The sequence below is a fragment of the Castor canadensis genome, chromosome 14 (assembly GCF_047511655.1).
Source record: "Castor canadensis chromosome 14, mCasCan1.hap1v2, whole genome shotgun sequence".
Lineage (NCBI taxonomy): Eukaryota > Metazoa > Chordata > Mammalia > Rodentia > Castoridae > Castor > Castor canadensis.
Genome location: NC_133399.1, coordinates 102,693,030 through 102,719,173, shown reverse-complemented (window position 1 = coordinate 102,719,173; position 26,144 = coordinate 102,693,030). Strand labels below are relative to the sequence as shown.

Below are 26,144 nucleotides of genomic sequence, written 5' to 3'. Positions count from 1 at the left end.
TTTTATAAAGTGGACACCACAGAATGGTGACCTGTGGTTGGGTAAGGCCACATGACTGGCTCCTGCCATTGATTTGTGAGCAGTCATGATAGGAGTCATTTTCTAATTTCCAGTGTGTGGCCTTTCTGAGCACTCTTTCCATCCTGCTGTGGCTACCAGAACTGTGAGTGAAGGTAACAAGGACAGGGGTACAGGGTCTCAATGGATATGCACAGATGTGTGTTGTGAGTGAGAAACAAACACTCACACTTTCACACAACCAGAACTTGGACGTGCTTAATGCCACCTGCTAACCAAACCCAGCCTCACTGGCACTGTGTGTCACATCACTACCTAAAACACAGATAGGGAAAAAAGGTTGGAAGGATTGCCTTTCCAGGATGGGACTCTAGGTTTTTAACTTCTGCCTTTTTCTCTTGTTTTGTATTTTCAAGTTTTTTTATTGAGACTGTTATAATTTTATAATTTTAAAAAATTAAACACAAACAAATGATTTTAGACCACCTGCTTTAGAAAAAAAATAGAGAGGAATTCTTTAAAAGAATTATATCAGTTGCTTATATGCAAACCACATGTTACCATACTAGTTTGGATTTCAGTTTTTAAAATTCTGACTTCAAAATTCAGTTCTGTATCACACATAGGAGGAAACACTTTCTGGAAAACTTCTTAACTGAGATATCTACCAAAATGCTGAAGAATGCTAAAGCTATTTAACTGATGAAATACACAGTCTAGAAATAGTTCCATCAATTCCCAACCCAAAAGAAAGAATTAAGAAATATTTTCCTTTTCTTTTTAAAAGTCACCATGAAATCTACATGTCAAAACAAGATGGCATGAAGTGCATGCTTCTTCTCATGAGGCACATTCTCTCCACCGCTGTCTTTCTCTTCTGTGATATGTGCAAGAGGAAGAGGAAGAAAACAGACGTTTCTCAAAAACAGAAACTTCAATTACTGTGCAGTTGCTGAGGTAGCAGACTGCTCAAAAATGGTCTTAGTCAATTATAAGTCTTCCCCGAGAGCCAGTACCACAAACTGCACAGGGCTGCATAGGGAACAAGAGAAATCTTGTAACTTGCACAATTGTCCTTCTGACTCAGAGAGAGTGTGGGGGCCTTCAGTAGTCCTTGGCAGTTTATCTTACAATTCTCAGTCACTTCTCTACCTCACATTCTGTGCAGCTGGTCCTTCCATAACCTCTCTACCCACTGCAACCTTGAACCTGCCGTTCCTTCTCAACACTGAGGGCAGCTTGGGCTTCCCAAAGAAGAAAACCAAGAGGAACTGCAGACTATGAAAGTCCACCCTAGAAAAGCTCTATCGAAAAGCCAATATTAGAAGCAATATTGGCGGTGGCTAGGAGCAGGGTTTTAGAACCATCTGGATTCAAGTCCACAGGTCTCCAAACACAAAACTTTAAGCCAGTCAGTAAACAACCCTGAACCTCAGCTTTCTCATCTTTAAAAAAAACAGCACCTGCCATATCAACAGACTATGAGGATTAAATGCAATAATGCATATAAAATGTTTAGCACTGTGCTTGAAATACAGCCAGTGTTATATATAACTGCTATTATACAATGTTTAAATGCAATTGTCATTAAAACACCATCTACAAATATACTTATGGCTATGTTGACTACACCTAACTTTATAAAGAAGGAAAAGTAAGTTTGCCTTTGTCTCAAAGGCTTCAATGCCTTTCTACTGTGTCGGAATTCCATAATTGTATCAGTTACCACCATTTCTGGGTAGCAAAACTGCAACTTTTATTTCCTTTCTCCCTCCCTCCTTTCCTTCTTTTATTCCTTTTCTCCTTCCTTTTTCCCTCTATCCCTCTCTTCCTTCCCTTCTTTCCTTTTCCTTCCTCTCTTTCTTTCTTCCTTCCTTCCTTCCTTTCTCCTTTTGTTCTTTTGTTGACAAGGATAAAATACCACATTTCTTTAAAGAATTAATGTGAGACCCAGAAGTATCAAAATAAAAGCAGGCTCTTAAAATTTGTAAGTCTAAGGGCAATTTCCTTGCTTGGATGTCTTAAACATTGTTTTGAGGTTTTTTTGCAGGGGGGTTGTTTTTTTCTCCCGCTTCTCTGTGAAGATGGATTTGCTAAGAAACTAGCCCCCTTCAACTATCAATACTTCCAAATGATTCAGCAAAATTAATTAGCTTTTACTGACAATCCAAATTGCACTCAAACCATTTATTTCAACATACTTACTGAGTACTTGGGTTATCTGGGAAGACACCCTGAGTCCTGAGAAGATTTATGAATCACTGGCCTTGTTGATATATCGCTCCTTTTAGCTATTCCACATCCAGTGAATTCAGACAAGTGATTTAAGGAGACTGTTATTACTTGGGAGATTAAATGATAAGTGAGGTGGAATGAGGGAGGGAGAGGTGGGTACTTCTAGAGCATGGAGGACCTCGAAGCTAGTGGCTTGAGCTGGAATGCTTGCTGGTGAAAGGTACCAAACAGGTGTAGAGAAAGACTGTGTTGTTAGAGGCCAGCTTCCCTACTTCATATCTAGACACATCACAAAACCACAGTCATTCAAGAAGGTTCTTCTTATAGCTCCCTCTTCCTCTCTCCTAACTAGAAACTTATGGAACATCAGAGATTAATCACAAGGGTATCATTAGCAATAGTAAGCAATAGCTGTAATAGTATTTTAATTCACAAGCATGATGATCTAACAGATGACATTGGTTGACTCATCAGGTGTGTTCCAGAAATAAAGCTCTTGACAACCAATCACAGCCTCTGCACAGCATGCAATAACACTATTACATATTCTTATGACCTAATTCAGCCAATAGCAAAGAGCTGTGTGTGTGTGTGTGTGTGTGCACGTGCACGTGTATGAGATCAAACCCAAGGCTTCACACATGCTAGGCAAGTGCTCTCAACCACACCTCCAGCCCCAAAGAATGTTTTTGTTTTATTTAGCCTATCACAAGTAACTATACCTTCTGAAGATCAATCTTAAATATTGAAAGGCTCTCGTAGATCCTTAAGCATCTTAGAGCTCAGGCTCAATGCCATTTTTACAAGTCTAAGTCTGTCATTTTATAGATGAAGCTGATTTGCCCAAGGTCACATAGTCCATAACAAGCCAGGTTCCCAGAGGTACTCTTTATCCTATGCCACATCCACACAGAAAGAGTGGTTCCACTGGATCTACCCACACCCTCCAGCATTTGTCAATTGACCCTTGGTGTATGCACTGGACAGCACAATTATTCTAGAAAGACTAATCTCTAGTGAAAATTTGCCAGAAAGTTCTGGGGACACAGACCTAAGCGTAACTCACCTTTAACTGTCTTGACCTCTACCAGGAACAGTGATCCCCACTCCAGAACTCTGCTGTCAGTAAGTCTAAAAGAGCATACTTGCCAGGACATCCATAAATGTGCTGATGATATCCATCACCTCTCCTTCCTCTGTGCTCTTGGTAACCTTTCTCAACTGACCCATGTTCCAACAGTCAGCCAAGACTCCAGGGAGCAACTGGCCAAGTCCAAAAAACTTTATCACAGCTCATTAGCTCTTCCTTATCAGTCCAAAGTAATCACCCAAAGTGAAGTGTGGAGTGGGGAGGGAAGGCCACATTCCATCCTTACTATTTTCATCCTTGGTAGAAACTTCCAAAAACCTAGCACCCAGTCAGGTCAGCTCACTTCAGGAAGAAGATGCAAATTTCTTGCGGCGGGGGGGGGGGGTCCTGTCATTTATGGGGGGCAGGGCACACTGGTTTTTTTTGAAATGTGGGATTTTTTTGATAGATAGGAAGGAGGGAGAGAGGGAAGCAGAGAGAAAATAGGGGAAAGGTCTTGAGGCAGCCCAGAAACATAAACATGGACAGTTTGTGCCTTGAAGTAAACAGGAACTAACTCATAGGATGCTGGTAAACCATGATCTGGGCAGCCGTCAGTCTGTCTGTGATTATGATTAAATGAAGTGTCAATTTTGGCCTTACTCTGCATATTGAAAAATAATCTTCAAATCTGCCACTCTTTTCACCTTACACAAGTCTAACCCAAAATGTCAGAGATCACAGGAAAATGGAGCAGTCACATGGTCTAAATCAACTTTGTGGGAGAAATGAGACATTCATCCCTTTATGGTCTGACAGCAAACCTTCCACAGGACAGAGAAAGGCAGGAATTCCTCACTGTAAAATTATAGAGATAGGATTTGAACTCCATCTCAAATAAACTCTGAGTTGTAATTTGTATAGCATTTTATGATGCTATCACTTTTTACATAGCTTACTTTTCTCAAATTACCCTTGAAGTATTAAGGGGGACACAGAGAATACCTATAAGGGTTTGGGGAAAGAAAATGGAAAAGCAAATCATATTAATTAGAGAACTATGTAATTAACTTCCTTTTTGAAGGTGCTCAATAATACTTAGAGTAAAAGAATATCAATTTTTTTCTGAAAAAAATTGCCATAATATATTATAGGTATAATAAACCATATAAATATGGTTTGCAAGGACATTAGCCAGCCTAAGCCAGCTGCTTGGGGTTGCATTTTATGGACTAAGGTGAATCAGCACTAAATCAAGGAAACCTAACCTGCCCAAGTTCAAGACTAGCAGATGCATAAGTTAGGAGAAGGCAGGCAAAGGCTCAGACTTCAGGGTTAACTTATGGTTTCTGAAATTAGCACTTGATCCCTAGAACTCAGCTATAATCTCCACAAACCAGTGGTCAAATGTTGGGCTCTGATTGCCCTCCCTGCATTGTGTTACATGGGTCATTATGAGTCTTGCCTTTTATGACAGTTTTATGTCTCAACTTGACTGGACCATGAGATGCAATCTTCTCCTGGCCTTGGACTGAAACTTATGTCTGTCTGCCTGTCTGTCTCTTCTCTCTCTCTTCTCTCTCTCTCTCTCTCTCTCTCTCTCTCTCTCTCTCTTTCTCTCTCTCTCTCTCTCTCTCTCTAGATATACAGGCAGAGATAGATGTAGAAAGATAGATATAAATACATCCCAGTGGTTCTGTTTTTCTAGAGAACTCTGCCTTATAGATCTTCCTAAAGTAAAATTAAAAACACTACATTTCCCAGACTGCCTTGCAGTACAGGCAAGTGACAGAAAAGATCCATGTAATGCTTAGATGCAGAGAGAGTCACATGAGGCAGTGACTGAGTGCGAGCAGATGGGATGGGATTTAGGGCAAGTATGGCAGTGGAGATGTCTGGCTGCCCTGACCTTGTGGGTCTAGTCCTAAATATGATTCAGGCCTTGTAGCAATTGCTGAGAGCAGAAGAGTTTGTGCTAGAGCAGCTGCATGGTATGGCTAGGTGTAGCTCCAAATGCATGGTATCTGAATGCCTGTTCTCAGGAACACAGCATCCAATCTAGTTATGTGGCCCCCATTGACCTAATAAGGTAGTAACAGTTTATGAGGCAGGCACTGGGAGAAAGACCGAGAGTACTGGGATGTACAAAGTCAGACCCCAACTCTTAAGAAGTTTACAATCTACTCTGCAATGCACTAGTAAATAACTGTCTGTTATCTAGCTCTAAAAATAAATGGTCCGTCCCCCATTTCCTAGAGAAAGCATTTTGAAACTATAAAAATATAATTAAACTTGGCCAAGCTTAAGGGCACTGATAGCCACCATGGTGGGATCCTGCTCCCCCTACCAGTTGTGCGTGTCATTGCTTTGCCACAGGTTGAGTCAAATAACACCAACAAAAGGAATAGACTTGACCTCAAATAATCTCTACCATATTGGTTGCCTTGGAAAAGTGAGCTTGGCTTTAGTTTAAACTGGAAGGGAGGTGACACTGAAATTTCCAGACTTAACTTCAAGAATAAGAGCCTACCTCCACTCCAACCAAAGATAGCAATGATGCTGATGGGACAGCTAAGTCAGCATCTAGCCAAAGCAAGAGACATTCAAATTTGTAAAGTCCAAGGATGAGGAAGAAGAGTACTATGCTTCCTGTGGGGAGGGGTGCAGTTTCCTGGGAATGGGAATGGAGCAAAGGAGGAGAAAATAGGTCAGAAGACAGGGAGCGGCCACATGGGGCATCTTTTCAAAGGCTCCATTTGTAACGCCCTTCCCGGGCAAGTGCAAGGGGACAGCAAATTAGATACAGATACAACCTCTATTCAGAGTTCCCTGTCCTGTGCTTCTGACACCTAACACAAACCCTCAAAATAGACTTACATTCTGCCACTGAGATCCACTGTTTGGTCAGAAGAGGATTAGAAAAATCTCTAGGAAAACATGGGAACTGATTCTGCATTGTGTTTCAAAGCCAAGGCTGGAAATATGTCCATTTCTGACCCCTCAGTCTCTACCTTTCCACTTGGCAAAGGCACTGATTAACCACAACTGTCAACAAGTCAAGAAGTGCCCAGGTCCAAAAGATAAAAGACTAACTTCCCAGGTAATCCTTCATGCCTTAAAAACAGGGGCTAAAAGGGATGAAAATGGAATCCCTCCCAGACCTGGGTTATAAAAAAATATTGTAACAGAGGCAGTGATGAAGTCACAAGTAGTAAGACTGCTGTGTTTACTGTGCCTACTACACACATGTCACTGCATGTACATTATTTAAGATAACCCTTCAGTATCCCAGTAAGTTAACTATCATTATCCCCAATCAACAGATGACAAAACTGAGGCTCAAAGTCAAAAGTCCCCTGCCCCAGGCCACACTGCTGCTACCTGTATAATGTAAGTCTTCTCTTTTCATTAGACCACAGTGCTCATGTGTATACAGGTTTTGGAAGGCTCTGAGCAGTTGTCTGAGGGTCCAGGGGAGGCATCCTGGAGGAGGTTTCACCTGAACTGAATCCTAAAGGCTGAGTATGAATTAGTCAAAGATGGACAGGCAAAGAAAAGTGACTGTCGTCACTAAAGGGATAGTCTAAGAAAAAGCAAGATGTGAAATAGAGACCAGTATGGCAGAGAACACAGAGGTGGCCAGCTTGATTGGAGCTTACACATGAGGCAAGGAAGGAAGGAAGAAAAGAAGGAAAGAAAGAAGTAAGAGAGGTAAGAGAGGGGGCAGAGGAGGCAGAAATACCTGGAGAAGGTAGATCAAACTGGATTGACATGTTGTGTTAGGAAGTTTAAAACTTAAGAGTTTAAAAGGTGAGTGACTGGCCAGACCAGCAGTTTAAACAAATTGCCATGGCAGATTGCCACAGAAGGATAGATTTAACTGGGACAAGATTGGAGGCAGAGATAAGTCAAGAAACTGTTACAATAGTAAGTTGAAAACTAATGAGAATCAGACTCAGTGTTTGTAATGAGGCATGGAGATGGGGGTGCTATGGTTTGACTCTGGTTTGTCCCCTCTGAAACTCATGTTAAGGTTTAACCCTCATTGTGAGGTATTAAGTGGGTAGAAATTTTAATGTATTGAGGTAGGGCCTTTGGAAGGTGACAAGGTTACTAGGGTGGCCCCATGACTGAATCCTGGTGACTTCACAAGAAGAGGAAGAGAGACTAGAAGACACATGTGCACCAGCATGGAGTGCCTTCGTGCACCAGCATGGAGTGCCTTCACTGCCTCTACTCTGCCAGCATGAAGACCACCACCAACACAGCCCCTCAGCCTTAGACCAAAGCTGTGAGCCAAAGCAGCCCTCTTTTCTTCATAACTTACTCAGTCTGTGGTATTGTGTAATTAGCAACAGAAAACAGACTAAGATAGGAGAAATTCAAAACTTAATTAGAAAGAGACACTGGCAGAGCTTGCTGTTAGTTTACACTGGTGGCCGGGGAAGGAAGACAGCGTTGAAGTCACCAGAAACAGATCTGGTTATGGAGATGAGTCCAGTGTTGAAAGCATTAGTGGAGGTGTCTGTGTGGCTTGAGGAGGATGTCGAAGAGGCAACTGAACACACAAGCCTGGAGCACTCCAGGGAGACAGAAAACAAGAGGCTCCTGAAAGAGATGGTTAAATGGCGATAAAGCTAGAAGAGCCAAGAGAGGAGAGTTCTGAAAGCCAGACCAGACTGTTTCAAGATGAGACACTGGTAGTAGTAGATACAGAAGAAGGCCTTAGGAAACTCAGAGCAACATAAGAGTCCTTTGGATATGGCCACTAGGAAGACATTGAGGACACTGATAAAGCCATACTTGTAGCAGTCTTCATGAGGGGAGAAGTTGCTAAAGGGTTGAGGGCCCAAAGAGAGCTGGGGCACACTGGTGTTTTTAGGGTGGGAAAAAACTAACTATGTTTGTAGATTACTGTTAAGAAAGAGAAAGATTAAGGATATTAGCCAAGGTGGGGGGAAGTTTGAGGGCTGGATTGGCATAACCAAGTCACTGGACCTGAGTATACAGTACAAGTTTGCACCAAGAGTGAAGAAAATAGAAAGGAAGGAGGAAAGCCACTGATAAGATAGAAATGGTTATAGAAAGGTTTAAATATATTCAGGAAAATCATACCGTTGGGCCTCAATTTTTCTTTCTTTTTTCTTTTTTTATACAAGGTCTCACTATGTAACCCAAGCTGGCCTCAAACTTTCCACCTCCTGCCTCAGCCTCCACAGTGCTGGGATTACAGGCATGCACCACCCCCACCCAGTTTGTGATTATCTCCAGCAGTAGTCAGGAAACAGAGAAGGAGATAGGGAGAGATAAAAGTATAACACTAGCTTGTTGGGATTTTTAGTTGTTAGAGCAAAGCTGTGAGAGACCCTGGAAGATCGTGTAAGTAGGTGTCAGTGTAAGTTTAAGAAGCTCCATGTGAGCTGGGTGTGATACATATCGATAATTCCAACTACTTGGAAACTGGAGGCAGACAAGAGGATCTCCACTTCAAGGCCAGCCCAGACAAAGGAGACCCCATCTCAGAAACAAGATACAAACAAAAGGGGTGGGAGTATGGCTCAACAGGTACAGCATTTTCCTAGCAAGCTCCAGACCCTGAGGAAGGGGGAGGGGAGTCGTTCTGGCAGATAGCAAAATTCATTTTAGTAGAATCCCTCCTCAAAAAGATACCACCCTGAGAGTCCAGCAGGATTTAAGTCCCAGAAAAGACATGTTCTTAACCTTGCCGATTAGAGGCTACTGTCTTTGTGCTGTCTTATTTTCAAAAGCCTTAAAGTGAGGACCTTAGCTTAATCTGCAGCACCAGGGGTCTCCCTCTTCCTGGCAGTGAGGTTTGTTTATTGGTTTTGAACTCCTCAGGGCCAGATTTGGGCATGCAAACCAGACCTTCCCTTCTCCCTACCTTGTCCCATGCTCCATTTCTCTTCCAGTCAAAGAGAGCAATTCTGTATCCAAGATTTTAAGTCAAGTTCCTAAGCTACTTCTGACCCTTGTCCACTTTGACCCTAGTCACAGTGCACATCCCTCTGCCTCCCCATGCATGTCTTTGAAAGGAGCTCCTTCGTCAGGACACGGTGGTACACACCTGTAATCCCAGCACTCAGAAGGCAGAGGCAGGAAGTTAACAAACTTAGGGTCAGCCTGGACTACAAAGCAAAATTCTCTCTCAAAAACAAAAAACAACAAAAAGAAGGAGAAGAAGAAGAAAAATAAATAAAAATAAAAAGATGCTCCTTCCACCGCCTGCTTTAGGAGAAGCTGACCTTTCCCTAAGGCCATCCCTTCCCTCTGTGGTCTAAAATGGCAGCTCACATTTCCCTGTGCTCTTTACACTAGAGCTGGGGCAACCTCCCAGCTTTTCCGGTCTTGGAAAGTTCCTCCCTTTGCCCTCATGCTGTCTGCTCTTCCATTTCTTGACTCTCCTCGTAGTACCCATGTCCTGACCTCTGGAGGAACTCCTGGGACACTCAGCAACCATCTGAACCAACTGGATCACCATCTTCCTCCCCACCTCAGGCACTGCCATCACAGGTGGAGGGTGGGGAGAATGTCCACACTGCAACTGCCCCACTTCCAAAGTCTTGGTCTCTTGAACTCCAGGGCCAGTCTCCAGGGAACACCTGTCCTGGCAGCAGCTCCCTTTTTTCCACCCTACTCTCCAGCTTCCCAGGCCCTTGGTGCCTTTTGTACAAGGCCATTCACATTCCTGTTTCATCTCCACCCTCTTCTGGACCAGACCAAAGCAGCAGAATGTCAACCACTTCCTGTTCTCTTCTCCACCCATCCCAACCTACCATCTCCACCATCCCTGCTTCCCAGGTTGCAGGGCCTCCCAGAGAAAAAGCACAGAGTGGGGGGACTGGCCGTTCCCAACACCCAGCATCTGTCCTTAGCTGAACACTAGAATCTAATCAGATGTTCTGCTTCCTTCCTGGGTCAGCTCTTTTCCCAGTGTCTGCAGTAAGATTACAACTTTAGCTGAGCTGGCTCACACCTGTAATCCTAGCTACTCAGGAGGAAGAGATCAGAAAGATCTCAGCTCAAGGCCAGCCCAGAGAAAAAGCAAGAGCCAATCTCAAAAAAAAAAAAAAAAACACACAAAAAGGGCTGTAGGCATGGTTCAAGTGGTAGAGTGCCTAAGTTCAAACCCTAGCACTGAGGAAAAAAAAAAAGATTGCAACTTTCACATTCTCCACAGACCCTCTTCCTAACTAGATATCCCTAGTCACAACAAATTAATTTGCTTCTTATTTGAAAAAAAAAATGCCTTCAAGTTAATCTCCCTCAGCCTCCAAAATACTTCTGAATCTGGACCTAACCTCCTTCTCAGGACCTTTGCTCCAAAGTTAATCCATCCATCCACCTCTACTTCAGATACCATCCCTGCAACCTTTTCTGTGTTTTCACCTCTACTCATCTCCTTGGATTTTAGTTTACAATTGTACTTGAAGTTCTCCCATCTTTATATATATGTAGAAAATAAAGTTGCTGTGACCTGTGATTCCACTTCTAGAGAACATTCTTCATTGCCAAAGTGTGCAATAAACACCCCCCACTTCCTTTTTCATTTTTAAATTGAGCGGATGCATAAGCATAGCTTCTGGAGTCAAATAGAACTATAAAGTTCATAGGATTTTTAAAATTTGTCTGTAATTCTCATTTTTTTAAATAACACTTATTACTTAAAAATGCATTTCTCTTTTTTTTTAGACATTCTCTTTTATCTTTCTTCTATAGAAAATGAGGCTGCACCTCTCTCTACCAACCCCTTAACCATCCACCATCAGGCTTACAAACATCCCTTTTCCAAACCTCCCTTCATCCATCTTGCTATATCATGATTTGTGGTTAAATTACTCAGTATTTGCATAAATATTTCCACATATCTCATACATTTAGTGTGCTATATTTTTACTAGTACACATTTTTACATAAATGCCTCTTTTTTCTACTTTGTTTTTCTCTGCTCTCATTCAGTCACACACTTTCCAAATAACAATAAAACTCCTCTCAACACAGTGAAAACATGCTACTCACCATCTATCTCTGACTTAATCCCTCCCTTGTCAGTTCCACTTGGGAGGATTATCTCTAGGCTGCTTGTCCACCTGTCTTGTCCTGGACTTTCTTTCACCATCATCCTAAAATTTGAGGCTCCTGGTTCCTAGAGTCTCAATCTTCCTTTTTCTTAGTTTATATCCTCATTTTAGTGGAACACATCCTACAGCAGCTTTCTGAAAAGAGATTCAAAATGAGAAAAGAGATATAAAAAGGACACATTTTTTTGAGAACTTGCAAGTCTGTCTTCCCTTTTGATTGGTCATTTGTTGTGACAAGGGTCTAGTTTGGAAATCATCAAACATATTCCTCTCTGGGAACTTTTAGAAACTTCTCTGTATACCTAAGGTCTTAAATTCTTCATTCTTTATGTTCAGCACTGGTTGGCCCTTTCAGTCTGGAAACTCAGGTCTTCGGAAGACCTGGAAATTTTGTTTCCACTTCTTTGACAATTAAGTCCTTTTATTTTCTGTATCCTTTCTTTCTGGGGCCCTTAATAATCTGATGTCTGACCTTCTGGACTGATGCTGTCATCTTTTCAGTTTCTTTACCTTCCATCACTTTATGCTTAATTCTGCTTTAGTACTACATTAACCATTGATTTCTTAAATTTCTACTCTCATATTTTAATTTTCAAAAGCCCTTTTCCTGGTTGGTGAATGTTTCCTTATATAACATCCTATTCTTACCTCATAGATATATTTCCTCTTATCTCATGATAATAAACTTTGAATATTTATTATTTCCCTTACAATGTTTGCACTACTTCTTTCCATTCATTTGTCTGTCAGAGTCTTCGTCATACACATGATAGTCTTGCATCAAGTTTTGAGTCATTCTGGGATTTTCCTTTTCCTACCCAATGTGTAGGCACCAGACACAGTAACTAGAGGTTCTTCCTGATTATGCCTCATGAGTTTCTCTACAGTTTGAGGGGGCAGGGGAGATACATCCTTTCTGTTAGATCTTATGTCAGGGACAAAGCAATTTTGGGTCTTACCCTGGTGGCTGTGTTGAGTGGGCTTAGTGACAGCACCGGCCAGTGTGCAGAGTAGGATTTAATGCTCCTGTTTGTAGCACAATACTGAGAGCCAGAATGAATCTCCAGTCTTCTGGAATGGAAGGATTGGCAGGTAGAGAGACAGTTACCTGAAAATGGCAGAGAGAATATGGGTATCTAACTGCTCCTTATGCAAACATCCCACCAGCCCATCTGCTCTTTGCTCCTTGCTAGTACCTCCACCTTCAGAGGCACCTGGCACCTCTAATTCCTAAGCCTTTCAGGGTTTGCAAATGAGAATGAGCTTGTCCTGACTGCATCGCCCTCCATTCCACCTCCCAGACAGTCCCTTGTTAGCTTCCTCTGCAGTAGAAGGAGGGAAGGACAGGGGAAGAGAGAGAAGAGAAGGAAGGGAGGAAGGAAGGAAGGAAGGAAGGGAGAGAGGGAGGGAGGGAGGGAGGAAAGGAGGGAGGGAGGGAAGGAGGGAGGGAAGAGGCATTTATTGAACATCTGTTCTGCAGCAGACTCTGCTGGCCTTCACATAAGGCCACTACAACCCTCCTAGGGTTGGGTGGGCACTGGTATTGGTGCTGTTGAAAAAACACTGCTCAAAAATATCTGTTCACTGCCAAGGTCATACAACTAGCAAATGCTTGTCTTCCAACTCAGGGTTCTGTGTCTCCCCAGCCCCACCCCCTTGCCCTACCTCCAGCTGAGGGCTAGTCATGGCCCTGGGGACTACTGGCCACCTCCTAGGTCACACAGTGAAGACAAACTGCACTCCCCCCTTCATGTAAGGTGGCCCACCTCTGGATTTGGCTCTGGAAGCCCTTCCATCCTTTGGTCCTCCCAAACTTTGTGAGCTTTCAGGGGCAGCAGGCTGAGTATTTTCTAACCTCCCTGGAAGGAGCCCAAGGCGCTGTGTTCTCAGCTGCTTGGGCTGAGATCTGACGCCCAGACCCAGCCACTGACGTCACTCTGTGTGCCCGCCACTTCCACCAGGCCGTTTATGCTGGCACATCATGGAGTAGGGCTGGCGGGAAGAGGATCAGCCCAAACAGCATTAATAAGAGGCAGCTGGGCTTTAAAAACCACCTTGACAATGTAAAGAAACGAAGTCAGATGTTTTTGGAAACGATGTTTAAATGAATGTGTCCAGCTCCTCCTCTCTTGCCCTTGCCCCCTCCCCCACTTCCTCCCCACACCCTTGAATCCAGAATCAAGATTCAAGAGTACACAGATGAGGTCAGACACTGGCCATGTGAGTTAGGATCCCAGGGCACCACATTCAGGCAGGTGCTCTGAATGCCTTGCCATCATGCCCCAGTCCCAGCCCTGCGGGCTGAATTGGTAGAATATTGGATGAAGAAGGGAAGAGGGGATGCAGAAGGTGGACTGGGAACAGCCCCTTTGTGAATTTGCCTGAAAGCCTCACAGAATACCACAGCAGAGGTATGCATTATATACAGTAGTCTTCAGGAACTAGAAGAAACTAAACTGACATGGCCTGTACCTTCCACAGTCAGTTCTTTCCCACACTTGAGCCCTGTCAAAGATACCTTCCCCTCCAGCTATCCCAGTCCTCCCAACCACAAGGAAAAACTCATATTCACCTCCTCTGTGAAGCCTTCCCTGGCCACCTCTTCCTGGAAGACCACTGGGACCTTTTTCTGTCCACCCTTAGCCATGTAGGTCTTGGTGAGGTTCATCTTGTCTACTGTGTGATTTTCTATAGAAGTTTCTTTGTAAATTCAGGCCAGAGGAAACTCCCACCATGAAGAGCTTAACTCTAACCAGGGAGAGAGTTTAATCAAGGTTAGGAGTTCAGAGAAGTTCTCTCCCCTACATGGATGTGACACTTAGGCCAAACTATGAAAAAAAAAAAAAAAGCAGCATGTACAAAGGTCCTGAAGCATAGACAAAAACAAATGTCCAGTGTAGCTGGAACCTGCCAAATAAGAAAGACAGCAGTACCAATGCAACCGTGTAATGCATTTCAGACCCTTTGAGGGAGAAGAGTCAGCTCAGACAGATCCTGCAAGCCATTGTAAGAAGTCTGGATTTTAGCACAAGTGTGTTGAGGAGCACTTTTAAGGACTTATCTGTGTGGGCATCACTTAAGCCCATTTACCTGCTAAGGTTTCTCTAGCAGCTCTGCAGAGAGTGCATAGGAGAGGGACAGCAGTGGGTTGGGGAGACCAGTTAAGAACGCTGAAGTTTCCCGGTACAGGTGGTGGCCACATGGTTTAGATATTTACGTGGTATAAAGGGCAGTGGACAGCATATTTTGGAGACAAAACCAACAGCATGTTTGGGTTCTGTAAATAAATGTCCTTGGGGCCAGGCAGAGCTGGGATTGAAGACTGGCTCTGGCACTTAACAGACACAAACCTGGACTTTGCTGCTGTTTTATATTTGTTTACTTTTGGTGGTACTGGGGTTTGAACTCAAGGCCTCATACTTGCTAGGCAGGGGCTCTGCCACTTGAGTCATGTGCCCAAGCCTTTTTTTTTTTTTTGAAGTTATCTTTTAGATCAGGGCTCATGCTTTTTGACTGGGGACAACCTCAGAATGTGACCCTACTCCCATGTCTTCCTTACAGCTGCAATCACAGGTGGATATCACCATGCCTTGAATGTTTGTTGAGATGGAGTCTTGCAAACTTTTTGCCCTGGCTGGCCTCGAACCTCCATCCGCCCAATCTCTTACCACCTGAGTAGTTGGAATTACAGGCAGAAGCACCATGTCCAGCTACATAACCTCTCCTGGCCACAGACTTCTCACTGTATCATGGGTGACACCACCTACCAGAAAGGGCTAAACTGAACATTCAGAAAGATGTGTGTTGGAAGTTTCTGGCCCATCGGACCCTTAGTGAACTTATACAATATCTGTGTCTAGAGAGGCCCTGCAGCAGCCCAGGACAAAGCATGGACAGCTGCTAGGTGCTACCCCAGGAGAAGGAAGGCTGAAGCTCAGGCAGAGCCTCCCCTGAACTCAGAAGGCAACTGTGCTTGTCACACTTTCCCTCCCAAAGGTCCCTCTCTGAGAATCCCTGTACAGGAACATAACACTTTCAGACCTCATTGAATGACATGCTCTAATCCCAAAAGAGTGCCTAAAGAGAATAACCTTGGAGGAAAAGCTTGCTGCTTTGGGGAGCAGGGCCATCTGAAGCAAAAGAAGCCATTCGATGTGCACTTGGCAGACTCTCCATCTACCAACACTCTCCTTCTTCCCCCCTTCTCCTTTCCTTTCTTTTTCTCCTGCACTCCTCCCCTTCCTCTCTTCTTCTCCCTTCTCCTTTACAGTTGTAGTCTCTGGAGACCTCCTGTCCCAACATTGGGACTCAGGGCTGAAAAAGGCCACCTGTCTATTCCTCATCCCTCTTCCTTCATCAGCTGCTTATGGCCAAGGTCAGTGACTTCTCTGGGGAAAAGAGGCTCGCTCTCTCGCTCTCTCGCTCTCTCTCCCCTCTGATGGGAACATAAGAAGCTCAAATTTGCCAGCTTTCCCAGCAAGTTTTCTGCCAGCTTAAGGCCATTTGCTACAGGAGACCATGACTCCAGGGCCCCAAACTGGAACGGTTGCATAATGCCCAGCCAGGCCCCCAGAACCTCACGGAGCCATGCTTCCAAAATAACCCTGTGAATGAGCCCAAATAATGCCTGAACTTGTATAGGGTCTGTTGTACCCAGGAGATTGTCACAAGACAGGAGAGATGCACCCAGACCAGGCTGCTGACACTTGATATCATCTCACTCCCAAGGCTGATTAGAAAGAGATTAGGATTAAGTGACCAGGGGCACCTCCAGTGCAGAAGGTTAGAATGTGACCGGGAGAGAGAGCAGTCTTGGAAGGGCTGAGCTCTGTGACCACAGCCTCAACACTGAACAGAGTGAACACTTAACAGTGTCTAGGATCTGTCATGTCCTTTCCCTGTGTCACTAACCCAGGCCACTGTCCCTGTGATCATTTCTCCTTGGTGGATGGAAACATTGAAAAGAGTGCCATTCTCCAGCCTATCCAAAACACACAGCTAGTCAGTGCTGGGTGAAGACAGAATAGTCTCCCTCTCTGTAACCAGGGCTCTCCCCGACAAGTAGCCACAGCTGTCATGAAAACAAATGTCACTCCTGCAGGCCAGGCTGGGGGACTGGACACAAGGAAGCAGGGTGGTGTTCCTGGATGGATTTTCACTCAGTAAGAGGTTCTTTGATCTGGGCATGGTGGCATATGCCTGTAGTCCAGTTACTGGAGAGACTGAGGCAGGAAGGTCACTTGAGCCCAGGATTTTGGGGCCAGCCTGGGCAGTTCTCTCAGTGAGAACCTATCTTTAAAAAAAAACTCCGGATTCATTTCTGTTTTAAGTTTTTCGTGACACTCATTTTATTTTTAAGTCAATTTATTAAATTTATTAAAATAGTTGACTTTGGCATCTGCAATAGTGACTTGGACCTCCACTCCTGGCTCAATGCTGATGGAAGTACTCTGCTTACCAATCTCTGAAGGGCTGTGCAAGTCAATGAGTTGCTGTGGATTCTCATCTGGAACCGATCCCATGTCTTAGAACCTTCACCACAAGGTGTTTTTCTTGTAGTGATTCTCAAAGTCTTGGTAGGCATGCAGACTGGTCCTTTCACTTTGAGATTCTTTTCTTTGGCGCCTCTGATCAAGTCAGCACCCACCTTCTCCAGAGACTACACGTTGTGGCTACTGAGGGTAATTCAAATTCAGTGAATCGCCACCTCCGGCTCCACAGGGGGGTTTCCAGTATCTTTAAAAGCCATGGCTAAGGTGCGGCTTCCTGACCAACTTGTTCCTCGGGAAGAGCAAACAGCGGTGAGTCAGGACGAGGGGTGAACGAAGAAAGCTCCTCTGCACCCACAACCGGGTTTCCCTCAAAAAGCATGACACTCATTTTATAAAGTCACACAATTTTATTCCCAACCCAAAAAGTCCCAGCAGTCCCCAGGGTGGGGAAAACAAATGAGAAGCTATGACTACAAAGGGACTCCTAGGACCTAAAAAAGGAAATCTATTCAAGCCTCCAGGCCTTGCATTTGTGGACAAGCTGGGCTCCCTCAGTGGAGCTTAAGAGACTGGTACTTCTCATTGCCCTTGAACCTGACTTAGAATCCAAATTGGCCTTGCACATTCCACCTACCCCATCCCCACCAGGTCCCCTCTGAATCCCAGCCTCTGCTCCCACATCAGCTAGGAAAATCAAGGCCATGGGCTACTACCTGCCTTGGGTCCCGGCCCTCACCCACCTCTGCCCCACCCAAGCCTTCTTTTCCCAGCCTTAGCCAAACAGTGCCTCTTTCCTAACTGAGGCATGGCTCCTTTTGCCTCTTTAGTTTTAAATTCTGCCTGACCTTCCCAGCCCCAAACCTGCCCATGTTTTATTTAAAATATCATTTAACAACCATGTGCCAATCAACAGATAAATGGGCATAATCAGTACAATGCTATATTATTCAATCTTAAAAAGAAAGGGGTGGTGGCTCAAGCCTGTAATCCTAGCTACTTGGGAGGCAGAAATCAGTGATAGATCCTTGCCTGGCACGTGCAAGGCCCAGAACTTGATCTCACAACTGCTAAAAAAAATTAAAAAGCCTTCATATAAAAGCAAAATCTAATTCCAAAAAGAAATCATTTAAAACCTTCTCCCCAAGAAGCCTTTCCTGGTGCTTGCTTTAGCACACATACACTAAACTTGGAACAATATAGATATTAGCATGGCCTCTGTAAGGATGACATGCAAATTTGTGAAGTGTTCCATATCCAAAAAAAAAGAATAAGCCTTCCCTGAACCTCCAAATTTCATGGCCCTCTGGACTCTGTCAATATCTCGATCATAGCCTATCTCCCATTTTTCTTAAAATACCTATAATATCTGTTTGTCTCTCTTTGAAGTGATGAAGAGTCAGGCTGAATGCCATCCACTTTTGAGCCCTCCAAGCCTAGTTCAGTGCCTGTCACATGATATATCCACAATACATGCCCATTTCATCAAACATCTAAACCTAGATCCAGTCCCCATCTCCTTGTTTTCACTGTCAAGGTCCTTCAAAGGCCAACTGAACTCAGTGCCTCACTTCTTCACTTCACAGCCCTCCACCCTCCAGCAATCAAACCTCCTAGACATCCATGTAATTACACCTCCTCACCAGCCTCTGCTCAGGTGCTCTGGAATCTTCTGTGATCACGCAGCTGTCCCCATAATCCCCTGGGTTACCTTCATTGCATGACTTTCCACACTATGTATTAGTTATCAATCTAGTGACACTCTACCACCTGTGAAACTCTTGGAGAGCAGATCTAGTCCATACTAACAAAGCACTTAGTATACAATACCTACTCCATAAATGTTTGTAAGATGAATTACTGAGCTCCAGGCATTTAGTTCCTATCCTGGGTCCCAATGGTCACTTCCACCTTGTGAAAATTAGAGAAAGTAAGCAGAGAGCAAGTGTCGTAGATGATTTGAGGAGGAAGGAAAGAAAATATGAACAAATGGAAAATGAATGGAGGGAAGAAGGTACAGGCAGGGAGGGAAGGGACAAGAAGGAAAGAAAAGATCAGTGAGGGGCTGTCAGAAGAACACCACCCCACCCCCGGAGGTTTTGCTGGGTTGATGCTATCCTGTGCCTCCTGGGGTGTCTTGTTCTAGCAATCTGACTCAGTCTTTATTTCAGGGGCAACCAAAGACCTCCCATATCCCTTAGAGAGCAGGTTCTGGGACAGACCTTGCTGCACACAGGAGGCCCTCCAAAGTCGTGCTTATTGTATTTGAGTGTCCAGTTAATCCAGGCACTCCGCCACCCCCAGACAGTGCTGAGGGTCATGATCCACCGTGCATTTTGTGAGCTTGTAGCAACTCACACAAGCAGCTGTGCTTTGTTTAGTTTAGTTTAGGGTTTTTTTTTTAAGGGGGAGAGGGTCTCTGTTATTTTTATGGAAGAGAGAAAAGAGGGGGTTATGGGGGAGATACTGAGTGATGAAAGGGTCCCTGGGGGATATTGAGCATTACAGGGAAAATTATCTTCCTGATGACTCAGGAACAGGAAGTGGTGACCCAGAGGCCATGCACGAAGGACAGGCATGCACATGTGTGATGACGTCGCTTCCTATTGTTGTGTGGTGGTAACATGGGAGTGGGCAGTGGTGGGTCTCTTGCGTCATATCCCCACATCCTCAGCCCCCAGTCCCACACCTATGAAAGGACAGCACCTATGACAATATTCCTGTCTATCACCCTCAGGCTCTGGCTGAGAAGAAAGAAGCCAGCAGAGCTCACTGTGAGCTCTTCTGATCAAGAACAGAAGGGAAATTACCAGGCAGGTGCTCAGTCTCATATAAGCCAGAATGCTGGTGATGGATCCTCTAAGCCATCAGCAGACAAAACCTGGATCCTAAGCCCCAAACACCTCACTCTTACAGCACTGGTCCAACCCCACCATCCCCACCTCATCACTGGGAAGCACAGGGGTGTCACACTGAGCAACCACAGTCTGGCGCAGAGCAAAGGTGGAGAGAAACAAGAAAGTGCAATGGAATGCCCAGAATGTCACAGAACTATCTGGAGATTTGGGGGAGGGCAAGGGACTGACTACAGAGCTAGGTATATGACCTCTTCAGGACTAGATGAAAACTGGGAGACAAAAGTTCATTCTTGGTCTTCCTTTCCCAAAATGGGAACCTGAGTCAGGTGAGTATGTGACTCTGACAAGCAAAGAAGCAGCCCCACCTCCAGGTCTTTCCAGATCCCCCACCTCCCAGTCTTTCTGGTCCCCCCACCTTGCCTTCCACCATGACAAGGAGTTTCTCCATCCCACCATGGGAGCCCCAGCTCAGTGGTGGTAGGAAAGGGAATGATAAAACATAATCGCCAGTCCATGTACAGCACACATGCCACATCTGCTGTCCTCATGAGAATTCAGGGTGAAACATGGACCTAGATGTAGATTCTGCAACCCTAGATAGACCTCAAGAACAGAGCATCCAGTCCAAAGCATAGTAAAAGAAGCCTGGCTTACCATCTTTGTCTTCTGCTTCTGTCTCTTCTAGAAGAAATGAAAGCAAACCACCACCATGCCTACTCATCCTAATATGTGACAAATCTGTGTCCTGGGATCTGTAATCCATATAACAAGATTCATCATATCCCATGAGCCCAAGCAGCAGCAACTTGGTATACTGAGATTTTTTTTTTCCCACAGAAACTAACATTTCTACTAGAAACGACTCCTAGACATGTGTGCCAAAAAGGTCACTGTGGAGGGAATAAGGATAGGGAGAGTCACATCCATCATGCTGTCTTTGGAGAGAACTGATGTGGCATTGGTCCAATGATTCTGGGAACGTCTTCATCCTGGATACCACATGGTCTCCCCCTGGTACCATCACAGACACTCTACCCTTGTTGCTATGGTCCGTCTATTCCTTACTTGGGCAGATTCACTTGCTCAGAGAAGGGCTGAGGTGGGAGCTTAGGTGGAGGAAGGACTAGAGGCCATAGCCCAAAGTGGGTCATCACAGTAAGGTGGGCTTGATGGGATGAGTATGAGGAGGAAGACCATGAAAAGACTGCTGGTTCAATAGGAGGCATCTCCCAGGTGTTACTGAATCTGATCCTCACATTCACCTCACCAAACTGAGACTCAGAGACACTGAGTGACTAACCTGATACCTCAGAATTAGTCATCAACAGAGACAAGCTTTGGCTACACCGGGTCATGCTGCCTCTGAGCTATAGAGATGGGGTATGGGGAGAGTATACAAGGTGCTTTAGAATTACCCCCTCAATGAGAATCTCTGTCACTGGGTTAAGGGGCAGCTCAGTGGTAGAACATTTGCCTAGCATGTGTGAAGCACGGGTTCCATCCCCAGCCCTGCAAAACTAAAAACTAAAAAAAAAAAAAAAAAAAATGCCTACTTATGGGCATGAGGTTTCCATCGGGAGTGAAGAGAATGTTCCAAACTGATCGCAGGGATGGTTATGTAGCTCTGTGACCAAACCCAACCCACTGTGTGAGAGGCTGGCATGTGACTTATATCTTAACAAAGATATTTTTTAAATAGAACTTGTGAGTTGTGTAGAAGGGAGGGAAGGAAGGAAGGAAGAAAAGAAAGAAAGAAGGAAGGAAGGCCTTGCCTCTGAAAAGCATAAAATGTAATCGTAGTGGGAAGACATGTGCAAAAAGACAGAACATGCCAGATAGCAAGAGGCACCACAGAAGTTCTCAGAGGGGAAGGGTTAGCTCTAGCTGTGGGGTCAGAGAAGGTAGGATAGGTTGTATTTTGGTGCATAAAGAGGGAAATTGATGTTTCCAGGTTAGACGAAAAGAAGCACCGGTGCAGGAGATCTGGCTCTGCTGAGCATGCAGACATGAAGGCGACTCACAATACTGCATCAGCTGTGCACTGCTGGTAACAAAGACCTCAGGACTTAGTGCCATAGGGCACCAGCCACCACGATTGTTCACAATTATGCAGACCATGCCAGACTTGGGAGAATGATAAATGTCCACTCCACAATCAACTCCTGATGCCTCTGGGACTGGAGACTACACTATGATCTCATTTATAGCCTGTCACCTCAGCCAAGATGGCTACAACCAGTTCAACCCATCTCCTTGTGGGTTTTCATACTTGGGGGCCTTTCTGTTGCCTAAGAACTCACATCCTTAAGGAAGCTGACCCCAGGGTTGTTTTTTTTTTCTTTTTAGAGTGGGGAAAGTGAGTGGCAAGGGGTTGTTTGTTTTATTTTGTTTTGTTTTGCAGTGCTGGAGATGAAACACAGGGCCTCATGCATGATAGGCAAGCAGTCTATCACTGAGCTAGATCCCCTCCCCAGGCTTTCTCTCATGGCGTCTGGAGATAGCAAGAAAGTAAAAGTGAAAGCTGCAGTCCTCTTCCAGCCTAGGGCCAGAGCATGGGCACCGTCATGTCTGCCATGTTTGATTCATCCCAGGCAGTCTTAAGTTCAAGACAAATTCAGTTAGGAAGGGATCTGCATAAATGTGGATTCAGAGAAGCTTGATTTCCTGGGTAGCTACTAAAAATACCAAATAGTACATCATGTGCGTCCAAAGCACTTACTCTTAAAAGTCTGGCTACTGTGAAAAGCATCTGAAGAAGAGACATGTCTAGGAATGTAGGATTGGAAGCAGAGCATAGAGGTCACTGAGTTCATAACTGAGGAGTTTAGATTCTTTCCAGAGTTCTGAATTCCGGTGCAAAAACCTCTAAGAGAGGTGATGTTTTCAGCCTGTATCAGCCAATATCTTAGTAGACGTTGACTGTGCACAAGAGCAAGGCTGAACCGCACTCTGGATCTATCTACCAAGTCAGGTGAGCGGCGAGGACTATACGTCCCCATCACCTAAATCTTTACTGAGAAACATGGCTGGGTGTGTGCCTGTGTCCCGGGGCAGAATACATACCTTATCAGCCTCCTGCCTCTCTTCATTTCTCCTACCTTTCCTTCTCCTACCTTTCCGGAAAGGAAAGCTTAGGAAGTGAGATAGAGGAGAATCAAGATAGCCAGAGAGAAGCCTTCCTTCAGTCTCCAATGTGGTTAGTAACAGCAGACAGAAAACCAAAAACTGCTTGCCCAACTTAACAAATTACTCAGATAACTCTTTTCTTAATTATTTCTCTCTTCACTCCATATTCAGCTCCCACCAAAACCCAGAGAAGTGACACCTGAGCCTGCTCTGGGTGCATGTTCTCCTGGTGATTAAGTCCCCTATAGATGACCACCCACTGTCCAAAATGATAAAGCAAAGCCACAAAATATTGTTAACAATGCCCACCAAATTGCTCCAAGAGCTACAGCTACCCTGGACATTTTCACAAAGACTTTGAGTTCAATCTACAGTGACTACCTCGACATAGAACAATTCCTGAGAACAAATCAGATGCCTGTAAGTTGGTTCGAGCACATGCATATGTCTAGCAGGAACTCAAGGCAAACACAGAGGGCATCTCCTCCTAGAAAGCCTGCTCCTACTGCATAAGGAGGGTCCTGCCCAAGTACAAGGCCAGCAGCATTTAGCAGCTCCTGCTGGAGATGGGGGTTCTTCCCTTCCTCCCACCACTTCCCATCCCGCTGCTTCTTTCACTGTCCAGCATCCACCCAAGTCTTTGCCCACCCCTCACCATGTCCAGAGTTTCCCATCAGACCAACCCCTATATAAGTTTTCTGCTCCATCATAAAAAAGCTTCCTTATGTCCCTATATCATTCTTTCACCTCCAATATTAAAACTTCAGTTCCCTAAACTACAAAGACCTAGTTAGGCATGGTAAGTACAGTGAGCAAGACAGCTTTATCCACCTGGAATTTACCAAGAGAGATTCTTCAGTGTTCTCTGCACATAGAGGGGGTTAGGAACTGGGTGGGGTGACAGTATGTTAATTAACTTGACTGTGGTCATTACTTCATCACATATACATGTGTCACACATCATCTTGTATACCTCACCTTAAACGTGTACTTTTTTTGTGTGTGGTGGTACTGGGGCTTGAACTCGGGACCTTAAGATTGCTAGGCAGGTGCTCTACTATTTGAGCCACATTCCCAGCCCAAGATATGCAATTTTTATTTGTGAATTATCCTCAATAAATATGAAAGGGTACATTAAAATCTTTACTTCAAATCAGTGTGATTTCAGCTGGCTCTGATGTGAATAAATATGTATTTGATAGGAAAGATTTTGGTAACCCAAAGGAATAAATATTCCCTGGTGGTGCTTCAGGTGGAATGGAGAACAGAGAAGGGAGACTTTGGAGACTTTGACAGATCACAATCTCTAGATAGTTGTCTTATCTAAAGAAAAGTTGAACCAGAGAGAGGACAGAGGTTGGTCCTGAGGGAATTAGGGAGAAGCAGGAGACTCACTCACTACACCTGACACCTAAATTCTGACATCTCACTCCAGCCCTTGTCCCCCAAGTTTTTAAAACATTTTTCAGTGTAAATGTCTCCCATCAGCCACTAAGGTCCTGTGTGCACACAGAATTACTGTCCTGCCTGAAGAACAACAGTCCCGTGTCACTCACATAAACAAGTCATCTATCACATCCCTACTGTAAATGATTCTGAAATATCCAGAGGTGAGCATTATTTCCACCAGGAGTCATCTCTGACATCACTCTCCACGTCTGACAACTGCAACTTTCCATTGGACAATGGCGGCTAACTTCGGCCTGGGGGGCAAAGGCGACCTGCCAGCAGCTTCCAAAGAACAGGGGGTAAAAAGAGAAAAAGAAAAGAAACACTCACAGTTGACAAGGAGCACCATCTAGGGGATGCAGAAGGTAAAACTGCTCTGCAAGTAAATGGAGTACCCTGCATCTTGAGCCCTGCTAACAGATGCCTAGATCTGAAGGACGTTGTGTTCCCTCCCCTGCCCTCACAGTGTGCTGCACTGCGCAGCTGCATTTGAGCCCCCTGCCCAGCTCTATGCAAATGTTTAACAAACTGGAATCATGCCAGAGTCCAGAAAACTATGGCTAAGCTGCTGGAGAGGGGATTCCTGCTCGGAGAGCTGGAGAGAGGGCAGAATGGGATGACAGCCACACAAAGGGCATTTCAGTGGTCTGGGAAAGTAAAAAAGAATTGAAGATCCACGTTTCCAAGTCTTCACGAGTGATCATTTTTAATTACTTTAATTAATAGTTCTAAATTTAAGCAACTAAAGTCAGTATTTTCATTTAACTTTTTTCTTTTTAATTGACATAATAATTGTACAATTCTATGAGGTACAGTGTAGCTTTTCATGGATACAACGTGTGATAATCAGATCACGTGCATTACATTACCCCAAACACTTGTCATGGCTTTGTGCTGGGAACGGTGAGATTGCAGTGTTTGGGAGGGACATTAGCGTTGGCGCTACCCAACTTTATTTCAGGATCCCACTCCATGCCTGTAGGAGGCAGAGTTCTTTCTTTGGGATTGCTAGGGAGGATACCCACAGCAGTGAGCAAGGAGGCACTGCAAGGTCCTGTCTTCACCACCCTGAGCACAGAAGACGGGGAAGCTCTACAGGGCTGGAGTCCTGAGGGCATCAAGGGAGAAGCAAGAGACCCACTCACAACCTCTCAATCTATCTGCTCATTAAAAGGAGATTCCAGGAAAACCCATTTAATCCAACCTCCCATTAAGTGGTAAGAAAAACAGGCTCAGGCTTCCCCAAGCATTTTGGTTTGGTTTGGGTTTGGGTTTTGTTGTTGTTGTCATTTTGTTTATTTTGTGTGTGTGTGCTCATGATGGAACCCAGGGCCTTGTGCATGATCAGCACATTTTGTACCACTGACCTTCACTGACCTTCACCTCCAGCTCCTATCCTGCTTTTTGAAGGAGACTTTATGATTGTTCAGGCACAATGAGGCCAAGAAACTAAGAAACAACAGCCACTGAAAAGACAGGGTGTTAAAACTATAATGACCTACCACTATACATGTGTGATCATGGCCAAGACCTAGAACAATGACAGTATCCAGTGCTGGCAGAAAGTAGGGCAACCAAAGCCCTCACCCACTTCTCATGGGAAGGCAAAATGGCACAGCCACTTTGGAAGGCAGTGTGGCATTTCTTAGGAAACTAGACATACTCTCGCCCTGTAATCCACCAGTCATGCTCCTCGGTATTTCCCAAGGAAAACTGATATGCACACCAAAACCTCGCTTATATCACCTTTTTTTTTTTCAATTGCCAAAATTTGGAAGCAATCAAGATATCCTTCAATAGG

General features: G+C 44.6%; 1 pseudogene; it reads left to right on the top strand.

Moving 5' to 3' along the window:
• Positions 1-18,072: 18,072 nt before the first annotated feature.
• On the top strand, positions 18,073-18,171 carry LOC141417060 (U6 spliceosomal RNA; annotated as a pseudogene).
• The last annotated feature ends 7,973 nt before the right edge of the window (positions 18,172-26,144 follow it).